The following is a 17,309-nucleotide window of genomic DNA, read 5'->3' as shown; positions in this document are numbered from 1 at the left end:
CGAGCGGCGTGGCTTAGGCAGCAGCAGCAGCAGCTCCTTCCAGGTGCCTGTGAGGGGAGGGCAGCCGCTCTCGCAGCACCCGAGGGCTGAGCGGACAAGGCGAGACACGCGCGCAGTCTGCGGATGGAAGCGGCGTGGAGCGAGCGGCTTCTAGGTCTGCCACAGCCTCCCAAGGCTGCTGGTTGCAGCTTCTCTTTTCCCTGCTCCTCCTCCTTCTCCTCCTAGCCGGCAAGCTCCAGGCTGCCGCTGGTCTTTGCCGCTTCCCTCATTAACCTCCTCAGGAGGAGCGCTCCCACCAGAACGCCCTTTAGTCGCGGAGGAGGCGAGTTTGCAATTGTTAATGGAGGGGTTTTAGTGCCGTGCCGGCAGGGGTTCTCTCGCGCTCCTCGCTCCCTCACGTGCCTTAAAGGTACACCACTGTTTCACTCCTCGGCTTGGCGCGTAACGCTCGTGAATGGGGCACATAAACCCTCGCCAGGAGCGGACGGGGAGGGAGCACGTGACCGCGGAGAGGGCTCTCTCTCTTTTGGCATGAAGGAGCGCCGCTTGGAGAATGGCAATGAGGAAGGGGGCGGGGCTTCGGAGCCGAGGCCAGCAGGTGTCAATGGAGTCAAGGGGAAAGAGGAACCTGTTCCAAAGGAGCCGGTGGAATGGCAAGGAGAGGGAGAAAAGGAGGTGGGAAGGGGAAGGGATGACGGATACTCGTGCAAACGGGTCGTGGGCAAGAACGGAGAAGCCTCGGTGGTGGAATGGCACTCCTCCTCTTAGAGTAGTGGGGGCGGGGGGGCAGCACTGGCAGGCATCTGGTTTCGTTTAAGACAAGAGGCAGGCATAATGAGGGAACTGATGTAGTAATGGGGTAGACCAGATCATTTAAAAGAGTAAGTAGGCTGACAAAAAAAGATGTATGGGAGGAATGGCAATGGTGATTAAAAGGAAATAGAGTGTAGAACAAGGAGGGAAAAAGGAGCAAGTAGGAAATATTAAGCATAGAATGTCTACAGCTGGTAGGTTGGTTCAAAGACAAGATGGAAGGGGCTATGGAGAAGGGTTGGGGAAAGAGAGCAATGGAGCATACCATGGGGCTAGGAGAATGAAAAGTGGGGGCAGCGGAGTGTCATTTCACATAATCATGAAGGAATGCATAACAGGAAGAGATTGCGGAAGGGACATGGGAGTATGGAAATGTGACATATCAGGTATTAAATGGAATGTTGTTGTTTAGTCGTGTCCGACCAGAGCACACCAGGCACTCCTGTCTTCATTAAATGGAATACTAACTAATTTATACTAAGGTAAGTATGAAAATAGTCAAATATGACTCATGATAACTTCCCTAAGAAGAAGCTGAGTTGTAATACAGTGCTTAGTGCCTGGAAGCTGCCTTCCAGGGTTACTGAGAGGAATAACACAACCCTATCCAATTATACTCCCACCATTGACTTTAGCAGGACTTAATCCCAGGTAACCATGGAAGGTGTTGCAGGCTTACTGAACCAGCTTTCTGTAAAAGAGCTCAGTCCTGAAATTTGTGAAGTAATAACAAAGTTCATTTTCCTCACTTTTAAGCAATAATGACCAGCTCTTGGTTATCAAAAACAGCAGTAGCTGCAATCCTGAATGCACTTTACTGGGGAGTAAGCCCCTTTGAAAACAATGGGATTCAGTGTGCATGAGTAAACATACATAGGATTGCATTGTATAACAGTTGCATTATGGCATGAAGTTTCATGGAACAGAGCCTACTGATAGATGCAATTTCTGTGATATTTCTGTGCAAATGTCACTTCTTATCTTGTATACATCTGGGCTTTGCAAAGAGGTATCACAAACCTAGTATTTCCATTTTTTTTCTTTGTACCCATATGTATATATTTGCCAAGAAGGCATACCCTCAGAAAGGACACCCAGGAATATTTGAGGCTGGCAGCTCACACTTCAGAAATTAAGCACAAAGAAACTAAAATCAATACATTTCAAAATGTGTTGTATATTAAGAAGGGCTCTAAACACAGTGAACGCATTTTAAATGACTTGATTCAGCTATATGCATATGTGACACAAAACAAACATAATTGGCAATCACCCTCCACACACAGACTTCTCTGGAAAGGCACTCTAAGATAACCTTAAAGGAAAAAAAGAGAATAATTACTAGACAAGGACATCCAACAACAGCAACAAAAAGACTTCTATAATATGGCTAATGTTCTTGTCTTCTGTTTCTTTGTTATACTGTAGTGATATGTGTATACCAAAATTGAAACAAAATGTAAAGGTAGGGGAAAATGGGCTCGAAAAAGAGCTATAGTATACACTGAATAGCATATGCTGACTATTTTATACCCAAATTGTCAAACATGAATTTTAAATTTCTAGCTCTTGTTCCGATCCTCTTCAACCAGGTGTTGCAAGACTTGCGTAAGGGAAAATGAGAAAACTGAAGAAACAGTGCTTGAAGTGAGTCTGGGGACTGAGTCCTCTGGAGGCACTGCAGAAGACAAAAGTCTTCCAGAATTGCAGTGCCCATTTGTTTGATAGGATTGGCAGAAAAGTGTACTTGGCTTTGGATGGAATTACATAATATGATCACCTTGAGCTTGTGCTTTCATCTCTCTTCTCCAAGAATAAAGGTGGGTTTATCTTCCCTTTTTTTCTAGGAAAGAAGAGGAACAAGGACAAACTGCCTGTGCCTTCTGGCTGAAGTTTTTTTCACAGATTTCGTGGAGAGAGGTATATATTCTGATAGTGATCAACAGGCACATTCTTCAAAGGTAATTTTATGCTCATTTTTACATTTATTTTTTCTTATCAATCCATAAGATTGAACTGTGAGCTTCTTCCTCTTCACATTCCCACTTTCGGGTCACTGTATGGTATTTTCTTTCCAATCTGGAGTTCTGACTGCTAACTGGTATTTGCAAACAAAATTCTAAACCTTGTTGTAAAGCGTAAAGCGATCAAACAGGCATTTAGAAACATATAAACAGAAAAGAAAGACAAAATAGACAAATATTTATTTCCTGTGCTAGCATATCTGGAAGGAAAGCATCATTATTAAAAGAAAAAAGAAAAACCTGAAACATTACCCTATCCATCACGCACATAGAAAATTTCAGTCCTCCCCCAAAATTATAATGTATAGATTTTTTATTTTTTTTACTATTCTATTACTTTACAAATAAAGGAAACTCAAATTTAAGGGAAGATGTTAATGCAACTAGGCTCTACAACTACTGGCCTGTGATATATAGTTACATATGTAGTTTGTTTGCAAGTTGAAATCAAAGGAGATCTATGGCAGTGAATGGTTTGTCAAGGCTTTATGTTTCCTGCTGCTCATGTGAGCCCCACAACAAACAGGATTTATTTCACTTCTGATTTGCAAAATGTGAAAATTGACCAGGGAACCATTTGCTGGATTTTCAGAGCCACTGAAGCCCAACTGCAGTAGCCTCAGTAAGTCTTACTGAGGCATTTCCTCAGTCCTGGTGCACATCTTTCAGCAACTCAGGAAGAGGGAAAACCCTTAGCCTGTTGTTGCTTGAATAAAGATGAAAAAAGAAAGTGAAAAACTGTCCCTATTTTTTCTTGTCTTATATTACCATTATTTATCAGTTGAGAAGTAAAAAACAAAAACCCTTTGACTTTTTTCCTCAAGCAGACATATACTCAAGATTATTATAGTGCAGGAATGGACATTTTGGTCTCCTAAATGAGATTAGATAAGGAATCACTAGCCCCTGTGGGAGAACATTCAGCACTTTTAGTACAATGTAACTGCAGCCACTTTTGTAACACTTCCAGACCAAAGGGATGGAATGCACAATCCACAAACATTTTTCCACAGCTACATTTTTCTGTTTTTGTGATACACAGATAAACACTTAACAAATGTTCCTATGGATTAATATTAGTTTGGTAGCAACTGCTGCAGCTTTATGAGATGCTGCACGGGCAATGTGAAGAATTATTTTATTCACATAGATTCACATTTCTCAACAGAGTACTAGATGGTTCTCTGCATTAGAACTTTGTAACCACTGTAGTCAAATAATAACAAACTGGAAAAGACAAGTGCATGTTTTCTTCTCCATGATAAAGCACATTCTCAAATACAAAAACACATTTTTTTCCAAAGAGCAGATCAATTGTTGGCTTTGTTTTGAAGCATCTATTAAAGAAGGCATTCCAAATGAAAGCAGTTCATGGTCTTAACATCCTTAGAAATCACTTCTCAAAGGTGATTGCTGTACTTGTCAATCCTTGTGGTCACTGCCACTTAAGGACAAAAACTCCTTTGGATTCAGCCAGTTTTCTTCAGGCATGGAGAAGAACAGTAGGTAACAAAAGTGTGTCACATACTTCTTTTTTAAAAACCTATTTATGTTGTTCTAACTGGTTTATTTAAATTAGTGAAATGTTCATCTTTGATGCTAATCCTATTAGACTTCAAGGTAAATTAGAGAAGAAAATGTCAGTGAAGTCTTCAAATTCTTATAATTACTGCTTATTGCATACTAACTTGACACCTGTGTTTCCACATACCTTATGAAAGATACACTGATAAGAAAGAACACACTTATTATATTTGCTGTAAGACAATACAAACACTAGGTTACCTTTTCTACATAGAACAAATCACTTTCAGCCAATAAGATAGGAACAAGAATGAACAGCACAATCCAAACCCCTGGTCCACTATGCTGGAAGGAGATTTGGGTGAGGCAAAGTTGTCCCCCTGCTCAGCTCTGTCTGGGTTGCCTTTTTCACCAGCCAGTGGCAAGGAAGCTTCTGTCACCTCAGTACTCTGGAATGTGCCTGTCCAAACTGCAGGTGGTGGAAGCAGCATATCAAATCATTCTGGTCCCGTTTGCTTCACCGGCCAGGGAGTCAGCATAGCAAAAACACAAGACATACCAGCCTTCCCCCAACTGCTGTTAAAATATATTTACCAGAGGCATAAAAGAAGCTGTATAGAGAACCATTTTGCCCTTTAGGGTTGCAACATGATGGAAATTTAATTGGGACTAAGCACCATTGAATGCTGTGGGAATTAATTCCACATAAATAAGTACAGTATGGGGTTGGGCTGCATGCAAGAGGCACAGAAGGAAGTAGAACAGGCTTTCCTAAAGGAGAAAGGAAAGTGGATAAGGAAGGTTAACTGCTCATGAAACAAACATGGAGCACTTGTAAGTTTTTTTTAGGGAAACTGCATTTGCAAATAACAGTAAGCCATGTTTTATTTTCACCATGGAACAAATCAAGAGGCATGGAAACATAATAAGAGGCCTGTTAGATCAGGTCAAAGGCCTACCTAGTCTAGCATTCTATTCTCAAAGTAGCCAACCAGATGCCTCTGAGAAGCCCACAAGCAGGACAAGAGCACGACAGTTCTTCTCTACATCAAGTTGCATTTAGAAGCATGGCATCTCCAATACAGGAGGCAGAGTACAGCCATCATGTCTAATAGCTATTGATAGCTTTATACTCCAAGGATTCCCCCCCCAATCCCCTTTAAAGCCATCCAAGTTGGTGGCTATTTAGTCCTTATAAATAAGTTCCTTATTTTAATTATGTGCTGTATGGAGTAGTTCCTTTAATCTGGCCTACATTTTCCCAGGCTCAGCTTCATTGGATGATCCCAAGTTCTACTTTCATGAAAGAGGGACAAACACTCAACTTTTTCTGCAACATGCATACTTTTATGCACCTCTATGATGTTCTCTCCCCACCCACTTTCCTTGCCTTTCCCTCCCTAAACTTAAAAAGCGCAAAATGCTGTAACCTTTTGGGGGTTCCTTCATACATATTTTGATTGCTCTTTTCTTATCCTTTTCCAGCGCCACAATATTCATTCTGAGATGCAACAATGAGAATGGGGCACAGTATCCCAAGCATGGTCACACCATAGATTTGTATAGCAGCATTATGATTTCGACAGTTTCATTTCATTTCTATTGCTTCCTCATTAATTGCAACCCCATTAACCTGGAAAATCGTGGGAATTTTGCACTGTTATTTTCCTGCAGTTTGCATGGACCAGAGCATGCAGTAATATTGGGGGTAGTATTCTAGCAAACAGTTCTTTCCTACCATTTTCTTGGGTGACTCATGGGAGAACAGAAGCATGCAAGTGCATAAAGAGGCATGGCATGTTCAGTTGTGTACACTAACATGAATGGAATTCAGTGACATAGTGGTATGTCATTAGAAAAAACCACAGTTCCATAATGCAACAATGTGGTATGTCATTTTAGTGGGTGAAACTTAATTGACCTTGATGGCACTTTCCCTGATTTGCAGTATACTGTACATCCACTATAAGAGTTTTGACCCTCTTCCTCTTCAACTTTTTACCATTCCCCTTATTTTTGATGAAGTATCATCTTTGGAAGTCAAATGTGATTGTGTTGAATTTTCTTGACAATTGTTCACTTACATGTATGTGGAATTTGACAGCACAGTGGTATTTGAAAGCACTGTTCATTCAACAAAACTTATATCTCACACTAGGTCCTGGACACCGCTATAGAATAAGTCCACTTTGGATTGCTTCCAATACTTTTCACAGCACCGCAAGTATGAAAGGTGAGTCCATTTTGTATTTCAGTCTCCCCACCCCTTCACCCCCCACCTATATCGGCTTGCTCTGGAAATTGGTAAGATATTGTTCATTTTAATCACCTGAAATCCTTACTGAATTCAATGAATTCAATCTCCTTCCTCAGGTAAAGCAACTATATATTTTTTTCTCCTGGGAATGTTGAGAAATTAGGGTTAAGAACACAAAGAGGTGAGGTGGCTGGAGAACACAAAGAGGCAGGTGGCTGGAGCAAAGAAAAATGGAAAAAATCACAAAGGACCCCAAAGAAAAAGAATAACAGAAGAAAAGATGAAGAGAGTCAAAGCCAGGCTAAGTAAGGATCTGCTGGTTTCAAAATGCTGTGAATTGCTTTATTGAGTTGCTTGTAGTTGCCTCCTTCAATTTTTATTCATTTTTCAGTTCTTCTGTACTTAATAACCATATATTAAAATTCCTACATTAATTATTTTTAAGACTGAAACATCAAATAGAAAGGGTAAAAGAACTCTCTGAAATGTACCTTTATATTAGGTTTCTGTAGACTGAAGCATTTTGTATTTTCTTTTTAAAAAGCATTTTCTGCACCTGCCTCTATGTTACAATTATCCTTCCCCTTTCTGCTTTGAAAGATTCATGGTTTTTGTAGCCTGCTGCATATTTTGTTAACCAACACTTAAAGCACTCGTTCTCATCCCTATTTACAGTACGATGTCAACATGTTTAAACCTCATACCCTACGAGTGTGTGATTCTATAGAGACATTCCAGGAACGAAGTAATCAAATATGGTTATATCCCATCTTTATATGAATGGGCTTTTATTACAGAGGTAAATAACCCAAAATTTAGCCACTGTATTGGGTCTAGCATTTAAGCAGGTACAAAGCGCAGATAGCACAGTAAAGTCAGGTATTTTTGTATCCTTGCAGTGTCATTATTTTGATCTGAAGAACCCTGCCACTCACACCTTGCTTACGGTATTTCACAATCAGGTAAGGAAGAAATATGTGAAGGAAAAGCATACCCACCAAACTCAGGAGGAGGTGAATTTTCTTGAGTAGTCTCTGGACCTAAAGAAGGAAACAACACTGCCATACTAAAAAAAATACAGGGCTCATGAGAACATCAGAAAAGCCATCAGTTGTCCAGCATCCTGTTCTCACAGTGGTCAGTGACATGTGGCATGCCCACGAGCAGAACCTGAGAGGAAAAATACTCTGCCGCATGTGATTCCCAGCAACTGGTATTCAGAGGCATACTATTTCTGACAGTGGAAGTACAACATAGTCATTGTGGCTAGTAACCGCTGTTGGACAGCCTTGACAATCAAATGTGTATGTATTTTATGTCTTATATTTTGTTTTCTATTCTTTATTGTACCTTGTCCAGAGAACAGTGTCTTTAACCATGCTGTATTACTGCTTTGAAAGGAAAGATGATGTTTATGTCAGCCTTGTTGTGGTAGATTGCGGTTGAGGCTTCGCTTAGCGGGGTTTATGTATTGCAAAGGATTAATGGGCAGTCAGTGGGAGAGGTGTATAGTGGAACCACAGAGGTTTCAATCCCAGTGAGGAGAAAGAAATGCCTTTCCTTCTTGAAAAGGCAAAATACCTCACTACAGGCTTCTCTGCATCTTCTCTTTCACTACACAGTTAATTCTGCTACTGCCTGGCAGTATTGCTACACATATAAATACAGCCATGCTAAAACTGACCTGTAGACTGCCAGCTCTTAGCAATTTATATTGTAACAAAAATTGATCCATTTAATTATTGCTTTCGTTTCTGTGTTTTTATCCAGCTCTTAATATAAAAAACCTTATTTCCATTTCACATGATTGACACTCCAATCTTAAACTTATTCCTGGCTGTCATTTAGCAGGGAATTTTGTTATTATGTTGGCTTATTATTTATGGTCTTCTTCAGGGTTGGTTTTTTTTTAACTATGCAAGAATATGTAAAAGTGTATTTTTAAAAGTCTTTGAAGGATCCTACAAAATTACAACCGTAAAATATTTGAATAATTAAATATATTTTCCAACAGACATTATGTCCTGGTGCCATATCATCCAATCCTGAAATTAATTCTTCATTGGGCTTTAACAGCAAATATCCCGCACTGAAAATAGGGCAGGTAATGCACTTTTTATCAGCATCTTCCCTCTTTAAAATTGGGAGAGCACCATTGCATAAGAAATGCAGAAGGAATGAAAGGGCAGTGATATTTGCTGAAGCTCAGAGTATTTCAGTTCAAACCTTAGTCTTCACAGTAAGCCATTTTTTGGTACCTAAGAGCTAAGGCCAATAGAATACAAGGGCAGGAACATTAATCAACAGTACTTCCTCCCCCAGGAGCTGGTATAACAAAGCTATTTGAGCTTGCTGGTCAGTCACCTCCATGTGTGGCTGATGTGAGTCATAGGACTGAACGGAGCAGGGAAGACCTTGATGGATTCAGCAGCTGGTTGTACCTATATAGGAACCCTGTCCATAGTTTGGCATTGCTTGTCCAACATTTTAGTTGAAGAGCTGGACCTTCCCCATATCTATGAAGGTAGGTGTGTATGTGGTTCCATATTGTAGGACTGTAGCCATGGGCATCTGAAGAAAGAAAGCTTAGGTTTACAGACAAATAATGGCTTGCTGCTATGGAGGTTCATAAATTTAGAACTTTTAAAGAACATAGAAAATATATATAATGACTTCTAGAGGACTCTAGAATTCATTTATAAAATCCTAACAATTGCCATCTATTGCACAATAGCCAGAGGCTTTGAAGGAATTCAGAGGAATGTTCTAATCTGTATTGCACTCTATTTCACTGGAGAAGTCTGAAATAACTTGCTATAACCCTGAATTTATTTCAGTGTTGTTTTTGTGTGGCTATTTGGTAACCGAAATACATACGGCAGAGTATCACATCTTATCTCCTTCAGATCCCCTGTCAGATATTTTATTTATTTTCTCTTAGAAGCTTAAATTCTCTCCAACAATATTGTCTTAACTTGTGCTGCTCTCTACCTATTTTACCTGAAGTCATAATGCTTCATCTGAGACATCCAAATTTGTTTCTACAGCAACCATTGTGATAAGAGAGAATAGATACTTCAAAAGTGAAGCAAAAGGCATGAAAACCTAACCTGCTAAGCAAATTCCCTGCTTCCACACAATAAGAAAAACACAACATATTGAAAAGAAGAGTTGTGACATAAGATTGGATTTCCAGATTTTTTAAACCTCCTAACAAGCTATCAATGCTATTTCCTGATAAAATATTAAAGCCTAATAGTTTGATATATATTTCATGAGGTCATTCATTGCTGATATTGTCTGTGATCCAGTGGACCATATACTTAATTCCATACATATGAAGCATTATCTGAAGCTTCCCTTTGGAATACAGGTGCCTTCACTGTCCAAGAAGCTGCTCCTAAAATGTGGGTCCACTTTGAGAACAGCATCCAACATGAGGCCAAAAATGTTGACCTTCTCCAAAAATATGTCAGCTGTTGTGCAGATATGAGGAACACCATGGTTAAGACTGCATGTGTATGAAAAGCTATTAGATCTGTGTGGCTGCCCTTTGTGGTGACCCACTGAACTGCAGCTTGTCAGTGAAGAGTGCTGTCCACCCATGCTGACCATTGGATCCTTCTAGGCAGGAAGGAGTATTAAAGAGTTGTTTCTCCAAATTAAATTTGCTTGAGCAACAAAGTCTTCCTAGGCACTGGTATCTTCATTATTATTTGGTCCCAACTCCTGGTTTGTTCCTTTATCACACTTCTTGATTTGTCCTTCATTTAATATTTAAGAACATGAAAGGTAGATCAAGGCAGATAACAAAGGCAAAACAATAACTTAACACCTGAAAATATAAATTATAAGCTAACTAAAGCAACTGCAGAAATTAAATAAATACAGCAGCAAAATCATGAAAACCAAAACAATAATTTACAACCTGAAATTCAATTTATGTTTCACTCTTCTTTATTTAGAGCCTCACTTTGTGTTCAGATGTCATCATTTTTCATGGCTGCATTTATTATGGCTATGAGCCTCAAAAGCCAGTGGTCCAGGCCTCTCTAGGTATCTGAGAAGGCTTGGGTTCACAGCTTTCTGTGAATGAGACAGAAAGGAGAGATAGAATTGAGTGTCTTCTATGTACAGTGGTACCTCGGGTTACATACACTTCAGGTTACAGACTCCGCTAACCCAAAAATAGTACCTCGGGTTAAGAACTTTGCTTCAGGATGAGAACAGAAATTGTGCTCCAGTGGCGCGGCAGCAGGAGGAGGCCCCATTAGCTAAAGTGGTGCTTCAGGTTAAGAACAGTTTCAGGTTAAGAATGGACCTCTGGAACAAATTAAGTACATAACCAGAGGTACCACTGTATTGGTGACAGAACCCCAAACCCAGAATGTCCTACCCAAACAACTTTATATAGATAAACAGCATGGTGGCCATACTGGTCCTGAGGGACAGCATAGGCTCATTACCAAGGCATGGAATAGAATTGCCCACCCCAAATTGGTAACGCTATGGCCCCCATGAGTCCCACTCACGCCTTCTAGTTGGTTGTTTGATCTGAGGGGTCCTGACTACTGACTCACCTCAGTCTGCTATTGTATACGCAATGCTGACAGTGAATGACCATAGTTTGCACATACTCTCTTTGTCTTCCTCCAGCACAGCTGAGAAGACGATTTTGGAAGCTTTGCCCTTTGCAGTTAGTAAACCCCATGGCACCTGAACTGGGGATTACAAGATAATACTAAAGTATGGTTAGTTTCAACATACCAGCCATAGTCCATGGTTTGCTGTTGGATTGTTTTTCTAGAGAAGAAAATGCAGGTACTGTTGAACATACCTTGATCATAGACAGGTTGGGCTACTGTTCTTTATTTGATCTTCATGTGATTTCAGTTCAGAGTGCTGGTTATCTCCTCTAAAGCCAAACATGATTTGGAAACTAGCTGCTGCTACATGATCCTACCTTCCTCTTAGGCTCTGCTTCACATCCTGCTACTCTTTATGTGTAGCTGATGGGAATGCTGCAGAATCAAGCCCTCTTAGCTGCAGCATAAAGAGCCCTTTCTGTTAAAGGCCACATACCAATTTTCTATTTTATTTTTTGCTTTAAAAATAAAATTTCCTGAAGATAGACTCCGCTGTCAAAGAATCTGCTTCTCTGTAGAGATTTGAGAGGTAATACAGGGTTAACAAACCACAATACAAGCTTTTGAACATGCACTTTGAAAAGTTAAATTCAACAAATTGGTTAGCTGACTTCTTTGAAGAAAAATAGCCTCTCACATTTTATGTGTTCCAGTATTGTTTAATATGCTATACATTGCTCATTCTTAGTCACAGTTCTGAAAAAAGAAAATACAGTAGTGCAATATTAAATGATTTCTGCTAACTTTTATTCCACCCTGATCAAATTTTGGACACTGTCATTAGTGTTCTGGAGCAGGATTTTGTTGTTATTTTTGTTTAGGTTATTTTTTGCACCTTGTAACCTTTCTTATAACCTTGGGCCTAAATAAGCTCATTAAAAATTAAATTGTTTATTATACCCTAGCATCAATTTCCACTTTGATCAGAAAGCACAATAGCTTTCTTGAGTAGATTTACCTATGAAATATTCTGGTAATGAGAAGAGATGAGACAAGTTTAACAATTTCAATGCCAAAGCAAAAACTACAGAAATATAAATGAAACAATTGAATATCTATGGAATAAATACTGTAGCACTAGCCATGAAAAATGGACTTTAATTTAAACAGGAGGTACTTAATTCATATTTCTTTGCATGTTAATAGCTACCGTTTCCTCATAAATTTCAAAAAATGCATCATGTACTTTATATTTTTGATCTGAACAATGAAATTAGTTTCATGTAATAAACAGCTTGTGTTATTATTTGACTGTTTTTCATACTTGTCTTTTAATTGTTACCCAATATGTCCATGTGTATAGGTTCTACAATATTTTGGGCAAGCAATATTCATATATCTGGTGGCAATATTAGCAGAAAGTAAAATGCTTATATCTTAGGTGACAGCTTGTTGACATTCACACAGTGAAAGTTTGCACATGTCTACTCATCCAATTTTTTCCAATGGGATTTTTCCCCAGGCAAGGGTATATAGGATTTAAGGCATAGGCAGCAATTCTGGGCACACTTACTTTGGAATAAGCACCATAAACACAATGGCCTGAATAAACATGTGTAAGATTACATTGCCATGTATTATTCTAGTTTAATTAGATCTGCTATACTAGTCAGAAAACTGCTATTCATGCCTTCCTCAAAAAAATTGTTGATGTTACCTCATTCTTTATTGAAACACTTCAGATGTTATTCAAGCCAGGCATTCAGAATCTGGTGACACTGTTCAGAAAATGCGGAGCTACCAATTCAACAACAAAACCATTACCTCAGTAAAACTTCCAAATGAGTTATAATCTTCCTACTTGCCTATGTGCTTTTTTAAAAGTCTATCCACACTCTGTTCTCAATGTATATATGGTCCACTCATACATTACACATATAAACCCCATGCGTTCATAACTTGCAATAGAGAACAACTGGCATTTGTCAAGGCAAGCCATGATGTCTTAATAGATGTTTGATTTGTGAATTGTAAAATTAGAGGAAAACACCTTTGCCACCCCCCTATTTGTTTGATCCATGGTCCACTACATTTGTCACACAAATGCAGTCAAATCCACTTCTGTATAGTTTCTTTGACATGGAACTATCCCAGGAATTCATTTGGTCTACACTGTTGGACAGGTTTCCAAAGTGAATTGCTTAGTTTTTAGAAAGATCATGTAGAAAAGAGGAGAATACTGCATTCCAAGCTATACACAAAATGCTACTGACAAACTGATGCATTTATTTGACCACTCTTCTCTTGTCTGCCGCTCTCATCACCTACCTGGTGGAGCCAGCTTTTTGACTATTTGAAAACCAAAACTGAACACACAGTTCTGATATTCCTCTTCATGCCATCATTACCTTCACAATGACTTTTCTGGGCTTCTCTTCCCCTCTGGACATGCTTTTTATCCACTGAGTTCAAGCCATTTCCCACCACTCCAGGTAGCAGCATAAATATGCAAAAGATTTGTACCACTTCCACCTTTCTGAAGATAATGAAAAATATCAATAGGAATTGTAATTTTTAGTTATTATATATATAAAAAACTTCTTGGATTTCTTTTCAACAGCAGCAGCAGCAAAAGCTTATTAATAAACTAGATCAGATCTTAAGTGTTAGCACTTGTGCTTTGACCCTTTATGGCTGCTCTCACATTGAAAGAGTCAGATGGAGTCAGGGAATTACTCTGCAGATGTTCCCCTCTGCTCTCCTCTAATGCCACCTTAAAGGAATTTCCCAGTACAAAGCTTTGTACACACTAGTGACTTCATTTGAGGGGTGAGAGGACAGGGTTAAATCCTGTTTGTGCATCAGGTGTTAACCCCTACTCCTTAGGTGATGAGGACGGGTTTCCTTCTGTTCACGGAACAAGTGCACACACTCAAAGAAAGCCTGTAAAATGCACACTTCTTTCTGACACTTCCTGCAGCAGGAGGTGGGGGGTGAAGAGGAGAAGGAGCTTTGTGCTGCTGCAGGTAGGAGAATAAAGAAGCCTGCATTTCCTAGCTGCTAGGGAACAGCTGTAGAGCATCCGTTTTGTCTGGAGAAGATGCCAGCACCAACCCCAGCATGCCTTGGGAATGTCCTCTGTCTAAAACCTTCAAGAACCATTGCCTGTCAGTTTAGACCCAAACTGGGCAATGTGGTACCCTGCAGATGTTGTTGGACTACAGCTCCGATCATTCCTGAGCATTGACCATGCTGACTGGGACAAATGGTAGTTGTGGTCCGTCAGGAGGAAACCACATTGGTTATCCCTGGCACAGACAACACTGGCACAAATATTGGATGGACAATTTTTTTTGACTTGGTAGAAGGCAACTTCCCGTGTTCTTATTTAAAGTGTAGGTATAAATATCACAGATCAAGTAACATAGGTATAAACACCACAAGTGAGGCTGAATTAATAACCTATAGAAAGAAAAAAGGTTGTGCCAGTTTCTTCCCTGGGAAAGGCTTAATTATAACTGCCCCAATTGCTTTTAAATACAACCTCCTGGCATAACAGTGTAAGGGACAGGTGTAAGTTCTAGTATACACCATGCAGTGGAAAGGAAATGGCATGGGATAGTTGCTCTCCTTTGGCTGCCATTGATACATAATTCCCTAGGACAGCAGCCATTAACTCATCGGTAGTTGTCACTTCTCCCAGTAAAGAAAATGTAGTCCTTTTGAACCTCTTGGTTGAGGCTGATTCCTGCTTGGCGTTGCCCCCCTGTGCATGTTCCTGTTTGAAATGCTGCTACCTGCTGCTCTTCAGGCTTGATTAGAGAGTGAGTGGAAACAGCTGCTAGTGGCACCAACCCTGCCTCCCTTTGTATGCCACCGTCCAATTTTTTATAGATAAGTCAGCCAATTGCATTTATTATTGAAATGCATTATACTATCTTGAGGCAGAAGGAGGGTACCTAAACATACATATGTTGGCTCCAAAAATTATCTTGTTCTAACTCTGTTACACCAATCAGAGCCTTCTGTTGTACTGCTCTTTTAAGCGAGTTTCCCTAATTCTGGTAGGTATTTGTTCCATAAACAGGCTGTAGTCTCAGAAGGATGTTCCACTATGTCCAGTGGGGTTTGCTGCCTAGCAAGTGTGTTTAGGATTACAGCTGTTACCTATTAATACTATAACAGTGCAACTAAATTAAAAGCTGCACTGCATCAATACAGACACATTGTGAAGGTTTTATTAAAACATGCTTCATGTTGACTAATTAAATATAGATAGAATGTCATTTAAAAACATCCTGCTAGAAAGAATATTTGTAACAAGATGAATTAAGGAGGGCGGGGAGGCATTTATATTCCACTGGTATGAAGGCAAATTTCTCAATTGCAGATTTTTCTGGCAACAAGTGATGCTAAAATCACAACACACCGCATGTCAATCCAATAATCTAATTTTGGTTTTGTCTTAAAATTGTGGCATGAAGTATAAAGGTGGATCAACCTGATTCTGTCAACCTACATAAGCACCTCTTTCAACTATCTAATTTTAGGCTATATTCCTCCAGTCTGTGTCCTCCCAAAATACGATGAATCATAGATTTTCAAAGCTCCTTGACAGCACAACCCTATGCATATGAGTTCAGAAGTAAGCCCCCCCATTGAGTTCAGTAGTTAGGTTGTATAAAACTGCAGCCTAAGTGGGAAACTGACTACTTGGGTACTCAGTTCTTCATCCCTCTGGTTGCTTAAACAAGCCACAGGTTGATTGACTGATATTAAGTAACAGGGGTAGTAAATTCTTTAAGGGTGGGTATAATCCCAATTATCTTAAAGGAGATGATTGTGAAACCTTTGCTAAAGTAGCCCTTTTGATCCACTCTGTATTGAATAATTTTGAGCCAGGCTGAGCACGTGCGCCAATTCAGCTCCAAGGTTTCTTTGATGATTATAAGGCTTCTATATTTAGTCATTTCAATCTGATTAACCCTATAATTTTATTGAATGATGGCAAATCCCTCTTCATGTCATCTTTCTCCCACCCTAGAAATCATGCTGGCAAAATGGGAAGAGGAATCAAAAACAAACATTTCAAAAGAGCAGTTTATTACTGTAATGTAGCTATTCTATTCTCTCTCATTTCAGTAGTTATATAACACAATGTTAAATCTATCAGATGAAATTACTTTTTGACTTTTTAAATTATGCTATCCCCAATTCCTTGCATTACTTCAATGTGAGAAGTTTGGGGTTTTTTTGGAGGGTGGGGGAAGAACATGGATTTAAAATATCTTAGCATAGCACCACCTTCTTTTTCTCTTTGGTGTTTTCCCCATGTTCCTTAAGTAGGGCTCAGCTATACTTTTGCTTGACCAATATTTTGTACCAATCAATTCCCCTTGGTCTGTGAGCTTTTCTTGTTCTATAGCTACACCTTGTGAAAATTCAATCTTACCAGCTGAATCAGATCTTATCAGATGCATGAAAAATCCGAAGCGAGATTTTGCTTAACTTAGTGGGTAAGATAAGATTTTCTCAAGGCACATTCCAAAATACTTTGGGGCCCAGGGGAATTAATTGTTGCACAATATGATCAAAACAGAAGTCAAGCAAAAGGGTGGATGTGTCCTAAGTGTTGCCATAAGCAGCAGGCATCTTGATACTCTGTTAGTGAAATACTGCCAGGGGCTGCTCTTTTGCTTATATGATGCGCTGAATTGTGTTACTATGGTGATACTTAAACAAAGAGAAGAATAAATCTCAAAAGCTTGTCTTGAAACAATTTATTAAGTCACAATGCATTTCGGTTTTGCAGGTGACTCCTTTTCAAGGCCCATTGAACCAGATTGAACCAGCTAAAACAAATCTATATGGTAGCTTCCAAAGCAAATAACTGGTTCCGTTACTCCTGAAAAAGAGCCATGAAGCTGGAAACTCTGAGCCTGAGGTGCACCTTTTAAGAGTTCTGCTTTTCTTAATTCCTGTTCTGGCACCCTCCCTTCCTATTTTTTTTTAATCTCATATGGCAAGACATGTTATATCTCACATATGAGATAATGTATAGTAGAAAGCAGAGCTCAGAAACAGCAGTTATAGTATGTTAAATAC

At 39.5% G+C, this 17,309-nt stretch overlaps 1 long non-coding RNA gene across 4 annotated transcripts; it reads left to right on the top strand.

Annotated features, from left to right (window-relative positions):
- The first annotated feature begins 423 nt into the window (after positions 1 to 423).
- LOC309540435 lies at positions 424 to 12,433 on the top strand. 4 transcript variants are annotated; one of them, XR_014223261.1, is made up of 5 exons: positions 424 to 675; positions 2,661 to 2,774; positions 6,520 to 6,594; positions 7,518 to 10,594; positions 10,653 to 12,433. It is a non-coding gene; the product is annotated as an uncharacterized lncRNA (long non-coding RNA). The 4 variants fall into 4 exon arrangements; XR_014223264.1 differs by lacking the exons at positions 7,518 to 10,594; positions 10,653 to 12,433 and adding an exon at positions 6,735 to 6,804; XR_014223262.1 differs by lacking the exon at positions 424 to 675 and adding an exon at positions 1,228 to 1,295 and having other exon boundaries at positions 7,518 to 12,433.
- Positions 12,434 to 17,309: the final 4,876 nt, after the last annotated feature.

This window comes from Podarcis vaucheri (genome assembly GCF_965113315.1).
Source record: "Podarcis vaucheri genome assembly, chromosome: 9".
In the NCBI taxonomy this organism is placed as follows: Eukaryota; Metazoa; Chordata; class Lepidosauria; order Squamata; family Lacertidae; genus Podarcis; species Podarcis vaucheri.
Note: the sequence above shows the minus strand (reverse complement) of the source record. Positions and strands in the feature narration are given on the sequence as shown.